The sequence below is a fragment of the Centroberyx gerrardi genome, chromosome 1, assembly GCF_048128805.1.
Source record: "Centroberyx gerrardi isolate f3 chromosome 1, fCenGer3.hap1.cur.20231027, whole genome shotgun sequence".
NCBI classification, from domain to species: domain Eukaryota; kingdom Metazoa; phylum Chordata; class Actinopteri; order Beryciformes; family Berycidae; genus Centroberyx; species Centroberyx gerrardi.
This window is the reverse complement of record NC_135997.1, coordinates 13,804,919-13,826,808: the sequence shown is the minus strand read 5'-3', so window position 1 is coordinate 13,826,808 and position 21,890 is coordinate 13,804,919.

The following is a 21,890-nucleotide window of genomic DNA, read 5'->3' as shown; positions in this document are numbered from 1 at the left end:
ACGCTCTACCCCTCTCCCTAAATTGCCTTGACCTACTTCTACCTATCTCGCCTCTTGCTTCCACCAGTCTTTCTGCTGCCCTTCTGCTCTTCTCCACACTCTTCCCTTTACCTCCTTTATGCTTCGGAGCTCGACCGCTCTCCATCTCATCTGTCCATTCATCTTTTCTTCACCCTCTGGTCCCCCCCCCCCCCCCCTCATCAATCTATCTCCACACCACCTCCAGTCGCCATTCTCAAACCCCCCCCCCGCTCTCTAATTACCTCTCCGCTACTCTTACAATCATTTAATAGTGCTTCTCCCCTTATCCTCCCCTCAATCTCTGCCTTGCCTGATTACCGTAAGCTTGTGCTAAACAGCTCTGTCCGAAGCTAATGCTGCGCGGGAGGATTTACTGCCTGGCGGTGCAGTGGCAGCAGCATGAGGATGTATAGCTCTAGGGTTTGTGTCAACAGGACTCTTCAGCATGAACTCTGCTGAAACTCTACTGGAGCGCCAGGAGACAAGTCCCTGGAGGAGCAGAGAGCATGGCTGGATCAAATAAATACAAGACAAGAGTTCACGTACATGCACACGCGCATGCACGCACACACACAGACACACACACACACAGTCACACACGCGCGTTGACATACATCTCACATATTGTACAGCATTAGGTGTTTTCTGAAGATAATGAAACTGTGCAAAATGTTGGAGTGAGTTCATGTGAATTAATGAATGATATTTCTGTCACTGGATTTGTGTCGAGCGTGGGTGTTATCAGGAAGATGTCACAGTCCTATTTTTTCTTGGTGATATGTACTCTGTGGCTTCACTTTCACAAGGTCACTTTCACAAAGGACCTCCTACGTTTCCTCCACATATACTGTATGCAATGTGCTTCTGGTAAAACCATTGAGGAATGGTGGACTGAGGCGGGAAAGACAGAGACATGAAATGTGGGGAAATTAAAATGAAATGCAACACAGTGAAAAGAAACCATGGAGATAAGCATATAATGGAGATAGCATGGAGACAGTATATATGAGAATGTAAACAGGACACTCCAGCTATGGTAGAGTAGGCTGGAGATATGGAGAATGAATAAAAGTCCTTGGAGAGCGGCACACAAAGAAAGCACTATACCGAACATTATTTCTTAGCCCAACAAACATTTTATCATAACTGACATCATGATAAATCAATAAATCTGGTTGGATTCATAGTGGCATTACGCCAGACATCTGGGAGCCAGTCCATGTGCTAATAAATTTTGCCAGTCTGTTCTGTGTCATAAATTTGGCATAAGATTTTACTGCTCAGACTCTGTAATGCAGCCTTTCCTTGCTGTGATTTCCTCTACTCTTTGAACTATATTTGCTCATGGCTGAATACATTCAAATGCATCTTTATTGGCCTCTCTACCTCCTGCACAGGATTTGTAATACGTACAACCCCTGCCATTCAAATGCCTTGGCCATGAGCCCTATTATCTGCTGCATCCCATCACGATCACTGACTTCGGGAGGGATTTTCACATTTCTTCTTGCTTGAAAGTCAATTAAGATGACTATAAACCTTGAGTGATTTCTAATTAAGGATTGTTGAGTAGGGGTGAAAAACAATGAGGCAGAGGCAGAATGAGAAACAAATACCAACAATGAGAGAGAGAGAGAGAGAGAGAGAGAGAGACAGAGAGAGAGAGAGAGACAGAGAGAGAGAGAGAGAGAGAGAGAGAGAGAGAGAGAGAGAGAGAGAGAGAGAGAGAGAGGAGAGAGACGTGAATGCCCAAAAATAGAAACCAATTCCAGAGGAGAAATGGAAATAGGGGTAGATCTGAAAGGGGGAGAAAAAAGGGAGGAACGTGGAGGAGTGAAAGGAGTGAAGAATATTAGAACAGAAGAGCTGAAGTTTAAACTCAAACCCATATTCTCAAAGAATGCATTGTGAGAGCTAATTCCCTTTTTTTTTTTTTTTTTTTTCCAAAATTAAAAAGCTGCAAATTGTCAGATTCACTAAGAAATTTGCGCAAATCAGGATAACGTGCAAAAATGACCCATTCAAGATTTGTGGAAGCAATTTATGATGTCAAAAGTCCAAACAAGAGATTTTGAAGTCAGATTTTTGCACCTATTGGGTTCTAAACAATCACTTTGCATCATAAAAACCACACTGGTTCATTATTCCAATCAACAAGATTCAACGCCAGATTTTAATGAACAGTTATTCATTGTCCTTTCCCTTGTGCTACTGGTATTCTCCAAACACATGCAGCTTTATCACCAACAGAATTTGTCGTTAGCCATATTGCCATGTCTTTATCTTATTTTGGAAGGGCGTTATAAACACCAAATGATACCATCCCACCAGCAAGCTGGTAACTTTTCTCCAATGTTTTGTCAAGTTTGGTTTAAAGACTTCTTTTTAGCTCCTTTCCTAATTTCATAAATACCTGCATTTATCATTATACATAGGCAAATTTCCACTGACACAGCTTTGTTGTTATAATTTAGGGTTAGGCCATGCTTAATCACATAAGCTCCTAACATCCCATGGAAGAGCTGGTTATCTGAGCGGTTTACAAATGATTCACAGTATGTTTATGATTACATTTGCAGCTATCAATTTCAACACTAACCATGCTGTTCCTGCTGAGCACACTGACTCAAATGCTGCTCATCCCAGAACTCACTCTGAGGTATCAAAGTCACTTCAAAGGAACAAACAAGCTATTTTTGAAGAATTTCTATCAGCATCTGTTTCATTTGAAATTCTTGAAACTCTTACAACAATTGTCACAACCCTCAGCGAATTTGGACCTGAGAGGAGTACACTACCTGTGCTGATTCACTTTGTGTTAGTAGTGATTCACTTTGTGTTAGACTGTCTTGACATCAGCTGGTGGAAGGGTGGCACTTGACACAAAAAATGGTGGTATTTGTTGATGAGCGAGGATGCTCTCTTTAGTCAGAGCCTGTAACCAACAGATCCTCATGCATCACAGGTACATGCTCAAAAATATGTTGCCTCTCTTTCAAGCCTTCCTTAAATACTCTCTTCTTTTTCTACACGCTGTCAAACATTCCTTCCTTTAATGTCCAATAATCTTTGAGATGCTGAGTACATGCAACCATATCATTCATGACGCCTTTGCAAGCTCACACTTGTCGTTGATGTCCACACCATGCCGCTGTTGTGCCCCCTGCTGCCCCTCATGCGTGCCCCCATCGCTGTCACCATGCCACTCACTTGCTGCACCGCAGGCCTCCGGCTTGCATGTGGCTCTGGATCGTCTGCCACCGCCCGGCCTTGCTGCCCCCCGTCACCATGCTTCGCACGCTGTCACTGCGACTGGGCCCTGCCCCAGTCCCAGAGCCAGCACCACCCCCACTCTCACTGGTCCCCGGTGAGGGTCCAGCACCTCCCTGCCCACCCTTATCCACGGCCCCACTGGGAGGAACGGTGGGGTGGATCATAGACAAAGAAACACGGACAGAGAGAGAGAGAGAGAGAGAGAGAGACAAACGGACCAAGAGAGAATACAGAGAGAGAGAGAGAGACGGACAGACGGACAGAGAAAGAGTCGGAGAGCAAAAGTATTATCAGTGAGGTTAGTCAAACCGATAAGTGAACCCCTCTGCAGAAGACGAAGTGAGACAATAGGGGAGCTCTCCATCCAGCGACAAGTGTGCGGCACACAACAGAAACTCGGGACAGCAGCCAGCCGGTCAACCAGACAGACAGTCAGCCAGTCAGTCACTAACTTGAGACTGGTGCTAGGTTCGCAGTGAGGAGGTATGGGCGAAGATTTACTTCCTAAGTACAATAGCAATGTTCGGATCTGTACAAAATTCACAGCCAATGGATTACTTTACTCATTGTAAGTAATTTACACTGAGACATCTCTAATGGCCTCGTAATGACGCAGATATGACATCTTTCAAATTTTAAAATCGCAGATGCAGTTGATGTCAACATAACGCTAATTGTTAGTTTGTCTTTATAATCTCACAGCAACTAGCCTGCCGCTTGTAATGAAAACAAATATGGCTGTTTACTTTAAATGTTTCCATAGTAAAGACACATTACTTGCACCTATTTGTGAGGAGCACAGACAAAATTTTTTAGCACACATTCTCCTTCTCTCATGGTGTAACCTAGCCCACCTACACTGAGACGCCACGGAGACGAGTACGAGTAGATGAGTAGACAACACTGCAGCTTCACTATAGGACCTTCCACTCAGCGAGGACACACCAGACAGGACACAGCTGCAGGACAACACTTTCAACAACATGTGTGTGACATTTAGACACTAAGTGTGGGGTTGAAGATAAACTGAATGAGTTCTCACTGAACACTAAGTTACCTGCGATACAATTTGGTTTTACAGAGTCTATGTCCAGGATACTCTCACATAGCAGCACTACAGCATTATTAAGTCAAAATTAAGCCATAAAAAGAGAATTGAGTTATTGAGGTGAGTCAGGTAGAAATGCGGCAAGGTTGATTAAATGACGTTTTCACTTCTTTCAGGAGGCATATTCAAAGCCACTCAAACCTAAATAATTATGTCAATAACATTACACAATGCAATCACAACAATCACGGTGATTTCCAACCATATCATTATATTATGCTATTATTACAACAATTTCAATGTCACTGCACAGATATAGAGTAATTGATTGTGCTGTGGTTTTAAATAGGTCAAGTGAGGTGTAATTAGAATGAGAGAGGATAAGAGGGAGCAGGCTGAAGAACCCTAATACCTCAGTGACATGTGTAATGCATCAAAATGACGGCATAAAAGTTGATGATATAAGAGTTATTCTTCCACCGCAGGAGAAACAGATATTTTACCATCCAAACACTTAGTTGCTGTGCTGCAGATGATGGATTAGTGTAACTATTTCAGAGCAGGGCTCAGAAGACCAGACTGAGGAGAGCTATTGATAAGAATGGTGCGAAACCTTATTCAGTTTCTATGAACAAAAAAATGTTCTGTGGTTGTTTTTCCTGTGTTCTAATAATTTATGTGAAATGTATACGGTGTAAATAATTTGTCATTACCTTTTCACAGTTGTCAAACAACAGCATGATCTTTTTTTTTTTTTCCTTGAATCTCAAAATGCCAAAAAGTCTCCTCTCTTGAACAGACGTTTGGTAGCTTGTTAGCATTTTGTGATTTTGAGCCAATTAAATTGTAATGATTATGAAGTTGTTTGACAGACATGAAAAGGTTATGGGCAATTAACAACACCATATGCATTTCACATAAATTATTAGAGCACAGAAAAAGCAACCACAGAAAATGTCAATTTTTTTGTGTTTGCCCATAGAAATTGAGCGTGGCATATCTCTCCAAACTTTGAAATGTCACATCATTCTTATCTATAAGGCGGGCTTATAGCACTTAGGTTACTATGGGTGATAGTGGGAGTAGTGACAAAGAACGAGCAGAAACACAAAGCGACTGGGGGAAGAGGTGAGAGAGGTAAAAACATACAACAGCTCCTACAACGTCCACTCACAAAAAAACAACACACCACAACAGTGAAAAACGTAGAACGGAAGCCCCCCCACTGCCCCACCCCTTCAAAGGTAAAACAAACAACAACAAATCAACAACGGTCAACCCTCTGTGGAAAAGCCTATTGAAGGTTCAGAGAGGCTAAGGATAAGGTTAAGTATAAGTCAAGGTTGGAAGCCCTAGAAGCAGATTTGACTACTTGGGGTTGAGTGATTGGGTTGTATAAAGGGGAAAGGGTATGTACAAATATACAACACAGAGCTCTGCTGTCTGAGGGTTGTCCGTCTCCATGGTAACAATCCATGGGCTGCAGGTGAGAGGTAAGAAGTAAGAGGGCCTAATGAGGCTAGCAGGGCTGTAGGGAATGGGGCTCTCTAACCTTTCACTTGTAAACCCTCAGCACTATGGGAAAGCAAAATAAAATGTTATTTCCCATATTCATTGTTCTGAGTTGTGAGTCTTATGAGACTCTAACAACCCTGTTGGATTATCTGATAAGACCCTAGGAGGGGTTCACAAATATATATTTGATCTCTATTGGAATCTTATCTTATCTTGAAACCGTTTATGTTTTACAACCACTATTCTATTTTCCTATTAGATATATCTAAATGACTTTCTCACTGGTGGTGGCAGAGAAAAAACTCTGGCTTTATATCTAAGAGGGATCCTTTGGATAAAGGCCATCATTTCTGTCAAGGTTAGGGCAGTCCTAGGAATCCCATCAATTTTGAGAGATGGCACTGCACATCTCTGTCAGGTCCTGCATGGCCAGTAGTGCATACTAAACACCGCCTAGCCTTGGACATGCCTGGATGCAAAAACATGAGGATTACCAAGGATGAGAGCAGACTTCTGTAAAAAGATATGCGTGCCACACAGTGGTACAAAATAATGCTTTCTGCCCCCTTAGGCTGTTTAATCTGACCTTTACAAACCATGTTTCGATTGATATGTGTCAAGCTTTGCTTTTGATTCAGAGCTTCTATTTAGCATGTGGGGGAAATTTTGCACACATGATGATTTCTGTGTGTATTTGTTATTAGGTATTTATGCACGCAAATAGCTAACCACTAGACATTGTTGAAATTGTTGTTGAAAAAGTAATGTCCAATTGTATTATCTCGACCAGTCAAAGAGCTATGAGGTGTTTAGAAAGCTTGGCGAGATGCAAACAGAATAGAGAACAGTGGATCGGCCAAGCCCCCCTTCAGTACAGCCCTGCCCAGATAGAGGGGTCCCTTACCAGCCATGACCGAGACTCACTTGGGCGTGAGGCGAGGGTCTCCGTAGGGGGCATAGGGAGACATGTTTAAGAGGAACTCCTTGGGCGGGTAGGAGCTCCACCTCTGTTGCACGTTGCTGCTGTCATTGTTATTCCAAAAGTCTCTGTCTAGATCACTGTGGCCAGAGAGAGAGAGAGAGAGAGAGAGAGAGAGAGAGAGAGAGAGAGAGAGATGAGACAGAAGAGAGGTAAAAGAGGTAAGAGCAGCAAAGAACAGCATGACAACCACAATAGAGCAACATGGCAGGTGGGAAAAGTCTTGACTGATGAGAAAAAGGTTAGAGAAGAACCACCTTTAAAATACTTTCTCAGAGATCTAGAGGTCAGGGAGAGAGTGTTCATGAATAGGATAAATTCAATAATGCCTATGAAGGTATAATTCTGCTAAAACTGTGCACAATTCTACAAAACAAGGGTGGATAATTCTGCATTTGTTAATAAAAAAAATAGGTAAGGATAACATTACGTTCATCTTGCAGTTCCACAGGAAATGGGGATCCATGTGGGTTTAAGATAAGTCTATTGTAATTTTTATGTCCGAAAAGCTGATAGCATGAAAGGTTGGTGCATGACGATAAAGCACCCAGAATGGAGGAACAAGAATTGACAAGCACGGATTATCACTCTGTAGGGGATTAGGAAACAAACAAGACGGAGGTAAGAGGAAAAGTCAGTGTAAAACAAAAATGGTAGGTTATTGAGATAAACTGGATATGAACCAAGAGAAACACAAAGCGCGAGACAAAGCGAGTAAAATAGCGAGAAGGGAGCAATAAAAGCAAGAGATAGGGAAAGAAGAGAAAGGAGAAATGACAGAGTTAGCAGTGTCGCCTATTGTCAGCCCGTCAGTTGCAACAATGAAGCAGGAATGTTAATCACATGGCAACAGACAAACACGGTCGGCCAAAGAAAAGCATCAGTATAGAAACAATACAATACGGTAATAATATAACTATAGTTGAGACATGAGAGATAGCAGCTATGGTAACAGCCCCATGGGAGTAAACAGTAATCTAAAACAAGACCTGTTCTGTTACAGAGTGGCAATCTTGAAATAACATGCGTGTTCGACAGACAATACATAGGCCAGCAAACTTATAATTGTGTAAACTCTAGAGTAATTTACTTGAATTTCATGCCTTGACATACAGTTGTAGACTGCTTGTGGTGTCGCCTGGTTTAATTGAATATTCTGAAACAGTATGTGACTGTTTTTGCTCTTTGCATTCTGCAGTAATGGCTGTATATTTGTTCCAAATTAATCATACTGACATTCGAGAGTAGAGTTGAGAGTCTGAGAGAGACATATATTATTTTTAAAGATAAGTTTTCATTTCTTTGCTAAATGTTTTCCTCCCTCTCTCTGACCCAAATGGGTTTTCTTGTTTTGGCTATTATTGTGAGTGAACTCTGGTAAAGCTGTGTTATTTACCCATAGCTAACCCACCCAACGTTTGTAGGTCTCCCATTGATTTGCACAAACAGAAGATGCCATTAACCGTGTTAATACTGAAATCAGTACTGTAAAAGCCAATCTCTCATATGTAATGATGCTTGATAAACAATAAATATATAAGCATATAATTAATAATGCATCATTTCAGGGCGTGATGGGAACTGTAGATTAGCTTTCTAATCAGAAGTGCATACAGTCAGAAAAAATAAGCTGTGTTAAAATGTGATGTTATCACCACGCCATGGCTAATTTCCATGAGCCTCCAGCTACGCCCTCCCCTACCCAGCGCCTGACACCTACTTGATGGCTTTATTTTCCCCTCGACCTCTCACAGAATCTGGAGAGCTGGCAGCCTCCACCCCAGGCTTATTCCTCTTCCCCTGCAAAGAGAGAGAGAGAGAGAGAGAGAGAGAGAGAGTGAGAGAGCAAGAGAGAGAGAGAGAGGACGAGCGTCTTAGAGCCATGTCTTGATTGTCATTTACAAAAACATATTCACAAGTAACGTACTGGTTATAGAGGCTTTACAACACCATCGGGTACCAAAAGCATCGTAAAATATGATAAATGACAAAGAAGCAACAGTTTGGTTGGAGGCCAGGACACACAGCCTGGCTCTCAGGATCAAAACATGACTAGGGACCACTCCACTGCAATGAGATGCAGAAACACACTCTCCTTCGCTTTCTCACTCATTCACTCATGCATGATACTTGCATGCACATGCGTTCACACACACCCATAAATCAAGCGCACAAGCAATATATTTTGCTATACACTGAGTAAGCTGTACATCAGATAAAGAATGCACATTATAGAAATGTAGTATGTATCAGAACTGTGCATCAGAATTTAAATTGGGCAGACATGTAAAAATAAACATACATAATATATAATTCAAGATAACATAGCTTTTATGACACCGGTTAAATAGGAGCTGCCACAGCATGGCTTATCAAACTCCTGCAGAGAGACTTGGTGATTTGAAGCAATGACACCACAGATATGGTAAATACTGCACACAGAAAGGACACTCTCAGAACTCAGGGTTCCTCGGGGGTTCCTCTTGACGGGGCAAGGATCCACCTAGAACCACTTGCATCTGAAGAAGCCTTTTTTGTTGAAACGGTTCATCAATGGTGCTTTGTAATCCAAATTGCTCTATCAAGAATCCTTTTTCACTTTGATGAACCCATTATGTGGGAGAAACAGGATGCTTTGGAGGGTGAGAGAAGGTCAGATAGACAGGAAAAATATCTATCTTAATTTTATATTCCAATGTTTGTTGACTTTACATAATACATGTCATATAAATGTCAACACCAGGTAATATTCATTAGTCGGAGAACAATGGCAATAACTGTGGGACATTTGTATATTACAGCACTTTGTATGATTTTTTACCACTGAATGGAGACTGAATGGAGAAGTGCTTTTATACAGAGCAACATAGTTCAATTTATTAACTCCCAGGCAGCATTGAACTCTGAACCTTAGTGGTGATAACACTGTGTTCTTGCCAACTGAGGCACACAGAACCCCCACGCTCAGATAGTGTTTTGGGCATTGTAACTTCAACAAGGACAAGGGCAGCCACATAAGCCACATAAGTTATTCAAACAAATTACATTTCCAAGTGAAGTTTAATCCATAATCAAGGAAAACACATTTTGGACTTGATCCTAGTTTTAGATCACAACTACTACCATCTGTTGCTGTACATAATAAGCTATCTCATCATCTTGCCTGAGTTTTACAACACACCGTTGTACAAAATATACTGTGCCTAGGACTCCACTCTAGATAACTACGAGAAGATTTAAGGCCACATCAGGTCTGAGAGATCAGAAACCCTGTAGCTCACTTGGGATTTGGAGAAGTGACACACAACAGTTTAGTAAGTAAAAACAGTTTAGAAGCCATGTGGTTTAACCAGCACAACAACTAACAAATCACAGAATGGAAGAGCAGCATTTTGGTCAAAACCTTTCCACCTCTGCCAAAGTTGAAGCAAATTTTGATCACCTGTATGTTTGAGCACCATTATAGACTGAACCTACTTGGCCAAAGCAAAGGAGAAAGTCAAAGAATCATGTTGAGCTCAATCTAACATCGCTCTTCTAGCAAAAGAGTTGTGTGTTGAAAAGAGAACTATTTATTTATTTAAAATATCATTTGTTTCTTGCTTTTTTAAAGAAATGAGATACGACACTTAGTCATCCAGAGTCATGCCAGTAGTGGCTCTTCTGGAGTTTTTTTGGAGGACAGGATTTTTGAGTCTATTCTACTATCACAATGCAGTAATGTGCAGATCTTTGTACTGCTCATGTTGTTTTATTTCTATACAGAGTTTATGTATAGTAGGAAGTTCGACAACTTGGTGTGCAGCCACTAACCATCTTTTTCTCTCCCAGTTTGCGATGTCACCATTGCTGACAACCTGACAGCCTGATGTGCCGACTTGTGTGGACTCAGTTATGTTGCTGCTTCAGCTGCTCCTTCAATTATTTATGACAGAGTGAGGAGTGTCAGAAGTTTCCAAAAGATCTGTAGAGCCGCTCCGATCCTGCTTTCAGTCTCTCTCCTCCTCCTCTGTCGCTGCTCGCAGATTTCATAATGAAACCAATTCCTCAAACAAAACTGATTTTGACTACATTATTGATAATGGTAAAACGACAAAAATACAGCAAAATGGGATCTCATTTCTGTGAGTGATAGTAATAATATGAGATGGTTCTCAGAAGAGACTACAGAGGGTTCTGAGTGGAAACCATATAATATGAAAGCGATCTTGATAGAACCCCATAGAAAGGTCCCACTGGGAACCTGTAAAAAAATTAAAAGGATATAGGTGGAACCCCTGGAATTATCCAAAGTGGAACCCAGAGAAGATGAAAGGGATCCTGGTAGAACTTCTAGGTGTAATCCCATAATGTGCAAGGGTTCTGTGTAGAACCCCTGGGGTTCTTGTTAGAACCTTAAGAACATGTCAAGGTTCTTTGCAGAACTTATCATAGAGGGTTCTAGATGTGAACATTTACTGCGGGTTCTACATGGAACCTTTAAGTAAGGGTTTTAGTGGAATCCATCTGAGAAGGTTATTGGTATAACCAAAAAGGGTTCCATAAAGAACCAAGAAAGAACCAAGTCAAAGAACCCTTCTAGTTAGAACTTTTATTTCTACAGCTGTGTACAGCAGGATTCACCATTTCCAATGTTTTTTTTTTTTTTAAGTGACTTTAAAAGGCATAAGGAAGTGCTTCCTTATGCCTTTCTTACAATGTATATTAAGTATGTATATGACCTAGTATAGCATATATGATGTGTATATATACAGTATGTAGTACGTACTGTATGTATAATGTAGTATGGTATATGACATGATGGCATGCAAGCCCTTTGAGACTTGACTGTGATAAAGGGCTAGCCTATATAAATAAACAAGACTAGACTAGACTAGACTTATCAGACCTAGACCAAGGAATTTTATAGTTGGGAAATTTGGCAACCACTCTATTCTGAACTCTGTGATAAGTACAGGACTAAAGGGTTTTAAGCTGCCTGGAAACCAGAGTCATAAGAGGCTTTCAGACACAGTATAGTGCTGAAAGTCTTTCTGGGAACGGCTTTCTGTGGATTCAGTATCCTGTAGATGGTAGGTGGCCTCTTTCGCCATTCTATCTACAGTATTAGTTCACCTTGAGGGCATCGACAATAAACTCTATTATTTATCATGTCACAGCTCATATGCCCAGCCTGGCACAAGCTCTTTTCAATGGAGAGCAAAGCTTGGGGCTTGACCTAATCTGTGCCTACATCCAGCCAATAAAGTACAGTAGTACACTCATCTAAACACAAACACACACACACACACACACACACGCATGCACACACACACACACACACACACACACCGCACCAGAATCATATTGGATTCAGGGACTCAGAGTAGGATAGATTTCTAGCAGTCAAGAATATGCTATCAAGTGCAGCTCATCTATCATTAAACACTATCATAAAATCTTCAGGAGGCTGGAGAGCAGAGTAGGGAGAGCGAGAGAAGGTTCAACGTTGAGAGACTGGGAGTGGGAGGATGTGAGAAACCGAGAGAGAAAAAAAAGAAAAGAGAGGGGAGGGGGAAAGAGAGGAGCAACTGTGGATGTCGAGAGAGTAGGGGGGGGGGGGGGGATGTGAGAAAGAGAGAGTGACAGGCTAAAGGTTGGTTGAAACAGAATCCAAAATAAAGACTGTAAGATAGTGGGGCACGGGGAGTTAGGATGTCACATGAGATGAAGAGGACGAAGGCAAAATATCAGAGGGAGATGTGAGAGGAAGAGGAGGGGAGATGAGTGGAGGACGAGGGCTTTGGTGAGACGTTGGGACCCCCCGCTCGGAGCAGCGTGGTGCGGCTCTATCCTCCGGAGCGTCCCTCCTAAGTCCTGCTGTCATCATGTCTGTCACACACCTGGATGTTCAACACCAGCCAACGCCGCTCTCCCTTCTCTCCCCATCTACATGCCTCTGTGCCTACCTCTCCCTCTGCCTTTCTCACTCCCTTTCTTCTCCTCTACTCCTCCTACTCTCCTCCCCCTCCACTCCCATGAAACAACCAATGGCATGAGACCAATTCCTGACGTCTTCATCTTCCCTTGCACAAATGCTTTTCTTGTACACACATTTTTATTTTCTTTTTTTTGCCTGAATCTCTCAGCTTTTTTATGGCCACAAGTGTAACATTCATACTGTATTTCCATGACTGCTCAGCGGTAATTCGTTACATATCTGCTGAATACCTTAAACACACAAAACCTTACTTTAATGATCTTTTCATATTCTCATTGGTGATGTCTTTTTTTTTAGCTGGGAGTGTTTGTTTTAACCTTTAGGGACGCGGTACATACAGTGAGTTGAACAAAAGAACAATGAAAAGAAGATGATATGGAAGATAAAAAAAGAGACAAGGACTATAAAGGGGAAACCGCTGTAGTAGGGAAGGGGGAGAGAGGGATGAACCTGGGCAAAAGAAATCAGTGACATTCTGACAAGGACATGGAGATAAAGCAACAAAGGGACAAATGCAAACCAGACCATTCGGTATAAGAGAGAGGAAGGGTGACATAAATACAAAGACAGAGACGTAGATAGTATGAGGGTAAACAAAGATAAGAAATGGGTGATAGGCTAATGGGTTTGTTCGCCAGGTTCAGTGGGCTTTGCTCCGTTACTCCACAGCAACGATAAGAATGCTTATTTAATAAACACGCTTCATAAGTCCGGTAAGAGATCGTAAAGGTAAAAGCTAGGAATCCACATGCTCCACCTCCATCTTACTTAGCTGTGCATCCTTTCAATAACCCAGTCAAATCTAGGCTTCTGCATGTTTTATCAACTGCCGTGTTGCACTCGCTCCCTCAAATAGACAGGGAGAGAGTGAGGAGGAGGAGGAGGAGAGAGGAGGGAGGAAGGCAAGAGAGGGGAAAGAGTGGGAACAGCTACAAAGAGAGAGATAGAGAGTGTGAGCAAGAGAGAGCAAGAGAGAGAGAGAGAGCAGGACAAAAGGGAAACAGGGAAAGAAGGAGAGGAAAGCAGGATGGAAAAAGCCAGCAGATCAAATGTATAGGAAGAGTCACAGTTGCTCCGGCGGCAGCCGATAGCTCAGAGTGATGCTCATTAGCATATGAATCATTTGCATGGGACTGGAGTCTGGCGGCAAGCAGCCATGATGCACACAGCTCAGAGCACAAAGCCATGTTTACATAGCGTACTGAAGGTTTCTGATCATGTTTGCCATCATGGTCAAACATGCAGCATCTCCCTGCCTCCTGTGCTTCTCAAAGCGAACCGCTACTCAACAGCAACACACACAGCGACCAATCACCATACACACTCAAGGTCATGGAATCATCAAAAGACACGCGACTGTCCACACAGCTGCCATCCGACTTCAATGCCATCATGTTTTTCAGAAACATGTTAGAGCTGCATGGTATAGCATGTACAATAAGGTTGTGGGGAGAAATGTGTATTCAAGAGAGCCAACCGCCACTAATCACAAGCAACATTTTTAAGAAGATAAGATGTACAACTTGTTCACTATTCATTATCCATTAAAGTTGGACTGTTACAAAAAGTAGGAATTAATTTGCTCGTGCCAAACATTCTGATCTACAGGTACACAAACATTTTGTGCATGTAAATCATAGAGGGAACTGCAGTGTAAACTTTTTAAACCTGATTAAAGTAAAGTAATATGAATTTTGAAGTATGTGAGTGATAAAGAGAGGAAGAGATTAATGACCTCTCTGTGAGTTTTACTAAGCCCTGATTTTACCTTTGATTAGACACAGTATTCAGCACCAAAGAAAGCACATCTTTACCTCTCATACTTCTCATTCTGTTCATTAGCCTACTAATGAATGATACGTTTTCTGCAACATTGCATCGCATGGTGGAACGCCTATGATTTGAGAGAAGGGACAGGGGGATAAGGAGGAGGATGAAGATGATGAGAATCAAAGACAAAAGGGAAGAGGGAATTCACAACGTTGTCTAATGACTGCTTTGTTTGAACAATGGCCTGATATTCAAAAGAAGGAAAAATCTTGATGTGTTTCTGTTTCCTAAGGCAGAAATGTCCAAAGCTCTGACAGTAGAAATGTTTTTTATTCTAGTCGACCAAGCCTTGTCTGGCTCAACAGTTTCTGAGTTATTCTGTAATCCTAATTTAAATTAGATTTTTAATTAAGTAGAACAGATGTTTTCAACTTCAGTCAATGAAACTGAGCACATTTCATCTGTTTATTATTTTACCAAGTGTGATTACATAAATCATGGATTAGCCTTGTCATTGTTTTTCAGGAAAAATAGCCTTGAGTGAAACCAAACATCTTCCTCACAAAAAGATTTGAAAATATAAAAAACAAAGAGAGAGAGACAATCAGCTTTTGGTCTACCATCACTAATGATACAATATTGATCTTCCGTCGCTAATGATATGTTTGCACATCTAGTTTTACTTTTTAACACAAATCTAACATTCACAATGTTCCACCTGTGTGTGTATGTGTGTCTGTGTGTGTGTCTATATGTCTAGAATTTACTTCATTAGGCATCTGGTACTTTGTTAAGTTTGAATTTCCTGTAAAGTCCTATTCACTATTCTGAGCAAAACAAAGTAATACTTGTTTTACTGCATTATTCCAAGAATATCCATCGCTGAGTCATGGGTCCATACTTGTTTTTCATCTGCATCATTTCATTGAGCTTTGATTACAGTACGCAACAAGGTTTCAGAGCCACTCTGGACAATTTCAAACAAAAACTCTCAATAATTCTTAAACACAAACAGTAATAGAGAACAAAGGGCAACAAAACAAGATTAAAAACAAAAGGCACTTGAGCTGCCTAATGTCCCACCATAACCGCCATGATATATTAAACATATGCTAATGAGGTCATTAATTAAACTAGTTAATGCATTAATTAGAAAATAATCTATATCAACATACTGGTCTTCACATAACACATTGATGATATTAATATCTTTAAGTATTAGGGAGTCATAGTAGTTTCAGGAAAAAAGCTCTTTTCTCATTAATATGCAAATTTATGCGGAAAGCTCCAATATTTAATCAGACCATGTACTCTATGGGGAGTACCTGTGATGTAAGTATGACGTTTCTGTCATGTATAGTTCTTGATTAAACATAACTAGTTATGCTAATGAGGTCATGAATTCAGCCAATTAATGCATTAATTAGCAAATATTTGTATGTCAATATTGGTAAGTATGAAGTTTCTATCTTGAGTTACTGTGTTCACAAGTGTTTACACACAGACAGACACACAGATGCCACTATGATGACACACTGTCCCACATACCATGTGCCATGGTGGCGGGACTTAACGAGAAACAATTACTTAAGCCAGTCTATAACAGTGTGTCTTGAAAAGTGATTTAAAAGAATGTACTGTGTTTCCTCAGGCAGGCCTTTCCACAGTGGGGATGGGGCTCTAATGGCAAATGCCCGATGACCTTTTGTCTTCAATCTTGACTGAAGAGCAGCCAGAAGAACTCTGCCTGAGGATCTCAAGCTGCGTCTGAAAGGTCTGAAATGTAGCTAGGCACCAGACCAGAAGTTGTGCTTAAAAATTGATCAGTAAAACTTTTAATCTATTCTGAAAGTGACAGGTAACCACTGTAGGGAAGCAAGGATTGTGGTAATGTGGTCTTTATGTTTGGCACCTTGTTAAAATCCTGGCGGCTGCATTCTGTATGAGCTGGAGGTGTGAGAAGGACTTTTGACTGAGGCAGGAAGAGAGGGAGTCGCAGTAGTCTAGACGAGAGAAGATAAAGACATAGATGACCTTCTCCAGGTCGGTTAGAAGCTAAGAACGGTTTAATTTCGGATAGATTTCTCAGCTGAAGGAAACAATAATGCATTACCCTCTTCACCTGCTTGTCAAAGCTTAGGTTGTTATCAAAAAACACCCCCAAATTTCTGACCACTGCTCACTTTTGAAGATAGGCTACCTACCTAGTGTTTTTTGGGATTGTGATAGTCAAACTGAGGGGACCGAAAAGAACAATTGTCATTGAGTTGTAAAAAAAAAAAATTGACATCCAGGTCTTTATATCTGCAAAGCACTGAGGTGTTAAGGCAGTTCAGTCTGCCAACTCACGTAAACAGATTATTGAGAATGAATGCAAATATATACAGTTTGGTTTGCTAGGTTTGAGGGGTTCTGAGATATCTGAGAATCATCATTGTAACACTGAAAAGAGATGCTATGGATAATGTGACCAAGTGAGATCATGTACGAGGAAACTAAGATGGGACCTAAAATAGCACCCTGTGGAACGCCGCAGGTAAAATCGGAGGATGATGATGAGTTAGCTATGGTAACAGAGAAGTTACAATTAGGAGGAGCTGAACCAGTTCAGTGCTGTATCTGTAATATCAACCCAGCGCCTCCGAAGGCCAATTAAATAAATGATTAACTGTATCAAAGGCCCTTAGGTCTAAAAGAATTGCACAACCACTTACATCTGCTGCTAATAGGAGGCCAGTTACCACAGTAACTTTGAGCAGAGCGGCCTCTGCATTGTGAAATGCTCTAAATCCTGCTTGAAATTTCTCACAAATGTTGTTGTGGTTCACAAAGGGCATCAGCTGTGTTGAAACAACTTTCTCTAAAACTTTTGAAATAAATGGCAGTTTTGAAATATGCCTGTAGTTATGAAGTTTGAGTCACAAGGATTGTCACTTACCAGTTTACGTTGACACCAGGTGCAGACGCCACATAGAGCGACAAGCCAAATGGCACATACTGTCAACGCAACAGACACCAGGAATACACTGAGAGACACTGAGCCTGAGAGAGAGAGATAGAGACAGAGAGAGAGAGAGAGAGAGAGAGAGAGAGAGAAAGAGAGAGAAAGAGAGAGATATTAGTGCATTTAATAATACGATAGAACTGTTGAAGAGCTCCTGAAAGTACATGTTAAATCAGGGAGGTAAGAAATGAAAGAAAAGAAATAAGAGATAAGAAATGAAAACTCTGACAAAATGCCCTATTTTAGGGGAATATATAGCTATATGTAACAAACAGGAGTGCTGCCCTATAATGTGCTTTCCTTTCCCCACTCATCACTTTCATCTGTCATCGGTAAGCCACGGACAGTGCAATTTATCAAGTGCAAGGGGGGAAATGCGCAAAGGAATAAAGACATAAAGACAGAGAAATTGCATCATGCGCACATTGCCTGCATGTATCAACAGAAGATGCGAACATGTCAGGAAGAGATAGTATCAAGGGGGCAGAAGCCATAGAATTACTAGCTTCCGTCTTCTCTCTTGTTAAACCTTCAACAACTCTGTTCTAACCTTGACAGATGAAAAGTTCTTCCAGAGCATTGTATTTCTGCATTTCTATTTCTTTCAATTACTGCCTCTCGACAATGCCATTCATCCACTGCACCTTGTCTGCCAAGTAATTCAAAAAGAAATGGAACATGGGCAAAACAATGTCGGAAAACAATGAACTCACAACTGCCACATCCTCCTTTCCCTGCAATACAGTCTTTTCTGTGTCCCTTTGTTTATAGAATTAATCTGATTCCTGATTCTTCCCTCCATCCCTCCACCTGCCGCTCATTTACTCTTTCCATCCCTGCCTGTACACCTTGAGGAATTATAACTCTGTGGAGGCTAATAAATAGAAGAAGTGGATTAGCGAAGCCATCCTAATCCTCCTTATGCACCCACCTCCCTCACATTTTTCAATCTCCCAGCCTTCCTCTCCTTCATGCATGCACCATTTAAACCAAGTTCTATACACCTCCTGTCACACACTCTCTCTTGAAATATTGCTCTTCCCACCTGCCTTCAGTCAAATATAAGAACAATAAACATTGATTTGAGCTGTGACTCAACATGTCCATCAGGGCAATCACACCATTTTGAACTTGTATCATTTTCAGAGATGCTGTATAATGAAATGAAAATTTCTCATCACTGGTGCATTCAGAGAGCCATTGAAACTTATATGATTGCGGTGGTAGATATTCATATTAGATGCTTATCTACCACATCTACTCTTATGTGGCATCATTGAATTGGACGCCCATTGTCTGATCTATCAGTGTCATGCTAACTTTTACTTTTGTTAGCCTGTAAAATAGTCAGTAAAAGAGAGAAAATTCTGTTTGAAAATGTGGCTTCTCCGAAAAAAGCCACTGATGTAAATGCATTCATTAGACATCACCAGCAGAGAAGTTTAGGGAGTGCGCTCTCCTTGCTCTGTGTCATTATTTCACAGGAAAATTACCACCACTGACTGCCTGGCTGGCCGGCCCAACCCAATATTGAACCCATCTTTGTATGTCTCCCAGAGGAACATCTATTTCATAGTTGTGGTAGGCAGAGGTTTGCAACCTGGCAATTAGCCGTGTGAATTCCTCAAATTATTAAAGCCCAAGCTTGTTGTTACCCACCAGCCTCACCAACGGAAAAGACCAGTGGATGCTGTCTCCTGGGCTGAACAATGAGGTATCTGATTTTGGGTAGAGAAATATTATCAACCACAGAACATGGTGGTTATTAAGATGATGGGGTTGAATTTCTTTCCTTCTCTTGTTCTGAGCCTATTAGTCTGGCAGCAGAAGAGGCTGGGTTGCAGAAGCATCACTTTCTAAAGCATTGGAATGCTTCACAGATAAGTGGTTTCAGTCTTACAGATGCTTCCTTGCCAATTTACCATAGAGCACAACAAAAAGCTAGCGCTGATATAACAGCTAAAGAACTGAAATACTCTCCAGCTGGAAGGAACACAACCAGCTGGAAGGAAGAATGGTGATTTGAAACAACTTTAACAACTCTGTGTCTACACACAGAGCGCTGAGAGGTTCACACTTGGTATGGTGCTACCAGGGGTGGAACTTTTAAGCGCTCTGTGTGTAGACAGAGTTGTTAAAGTTGTTTCAAATCACCATTCTTCCTTCCAGCTGGTTGTGTCCCTTTTTGGGCACTAGTAGAGTGAAATGTCTCCTGGTCCACACAAATTATTTCTAGCCGAGTATAGATAATCTAATATTCAAGTTTAACGAGGCAGATCATGCTCTAAAATTATATACATGCAATATACATCCATGATCCAATACAATGCACACATTACTCCAGCTGCTGCATCCAACCAGCAGACAATCTTATGATCCCTTTTACCCTCATTCACGAACAAAACCCCAAGATACCTGAACTCCTCAACTTGAGGAGGTTTTTCACCCCTCACCTGAAAAGGACAGCCCACCTTGTCCTGGGACAGCACCTTGGAAAAGGCTTTCCCAGGGAGGCTGAGCAGTGTAATTCCTTGATAGTTGGAACACACCCTCTGGTTTTTGACGATGGGGACAGCCACCCCTCTACCAGTCCAAAAGCACTCTTCCTGAAATCCATGCAGCAATTAAGATACTTGTCAACCACAACACCCCAGCCACATCCAGAGCCTTCAGTATTTCAGGACAGATCTCGTCCATCCCTGGCCAATAAGGAGCTTTCCTCTTGACCTCTGTCAAGGAGATGGGCTCCGACCCTCCACAATCACCCAGCACTGCCTCCTGAACCAAACTCGTACTAATCTCTGGGAATTAGAGGACACATTTGTAATATATTTGTTCAGCCTATGCCAACAGTACACATTTAAAAGAGAAAAACTGAAAGTCACATTAAATTGACTACCCACTGTGATCTCTTTCGCAAAACGACCTATTAGGCATCTGTTGAGCAGAAACTGGTCTATTAAGTATGTACTAATCATCTTTGAGAAGCACTTTCTACTAGGAACAATGGACCAATGGTAATAACGTCAGTTTTTGACCTTACAGTCATTTTTGCATTTTTTAAACTATCTATGGACACCTTTTTACCATGTATCAGTTCATCTAAATAAACTCAACACTCAAATGTTCTGCAGTTGGATAGCCTGCTCCAAAACAATGCTTGTGTAAATGAAGAGGAAGCAATCAAAGAAATAATCAATGATCCGATTATTATACATTTCTGCAATCATTCACTGATTATCTGTCCAACACAGCATGCAGATCCCCTATAGACACGGCTCTAATCTGTTCAAGGGTCTTAACATGAGGGCAATTTATGCTGTTGGTTAAGCTATGACAAGGAATCACGCTCACAAACTGAGGAAGAGCAGGAAACTTTATTGTCATGGCTGTGCTACATATTTCAGCAAAGCCACCCATGTCAAGGGTGTCACTGAAAAAAATAGATAACCTATGATATCTGCTGGTTGTTTTCCCATTTTTAGCTTTGCTGCAACACATATGGCAGCCATAGTAATAAAGAATTTTAAAACTTTGTTCTTTGTGCCTTGGTTTTCTTTTTTTTCCAAGCAGCTTTGAAAATGCTTACTGATATTTTAATCAAGGACACTCTCCAGTATCCTCTCTCAAATCATTTGGAAGGATACTATAAGCCAATGGCATGCTAAATCCTGGCACTGAGTATTAGTCCAAATCTGTGTGGGAGAGAAGGAACATAAGTAGTATGAACATTTCCTTTTAACAACATAAACAGACAATCAGTTGATAAGACCAGACAGAATCAATAGCTCAATGTGGTGCAATAAAAAGTTGAGTTTTTATTGACATTTAAATAGCACAATTAAAAAAAAAGTGTATAAAACAATTCATAATATCTGATTAAATAAGTCCATGGCCACCTGTGAGTCTGTGCATTCTCCCCCACATGTTGTCTGCAGTCAGTAGAGCATGTTGCTGACCCCTGACCTTCTGCCTGGTGTAGCAGACCAGATGGACTGCTATCCTAACCATGTGCCTTCACAATCCTCATCCCATCCAACATCTAGTAGTCTAGCACTAGGTGGCTAATGAGGCTTTGTGGGTTGTACTCTCTATTATTATTAGCAAGGCACACTGGGTGCATGTCATCAAGAAAAAAAAAAAAAAAAAAAAAAAGAGTTGTCTAATAATACAGTTTGGTCCAAAGGAGAAAGTGTAAATGGTAAAGCAGCAGACAAATACATTGTGAGGAAGGAAAATGAAAAGGAAAACCCATTAGGTTTACTGATTGTTTTATAAACAGTTTAATTAATTACATCAT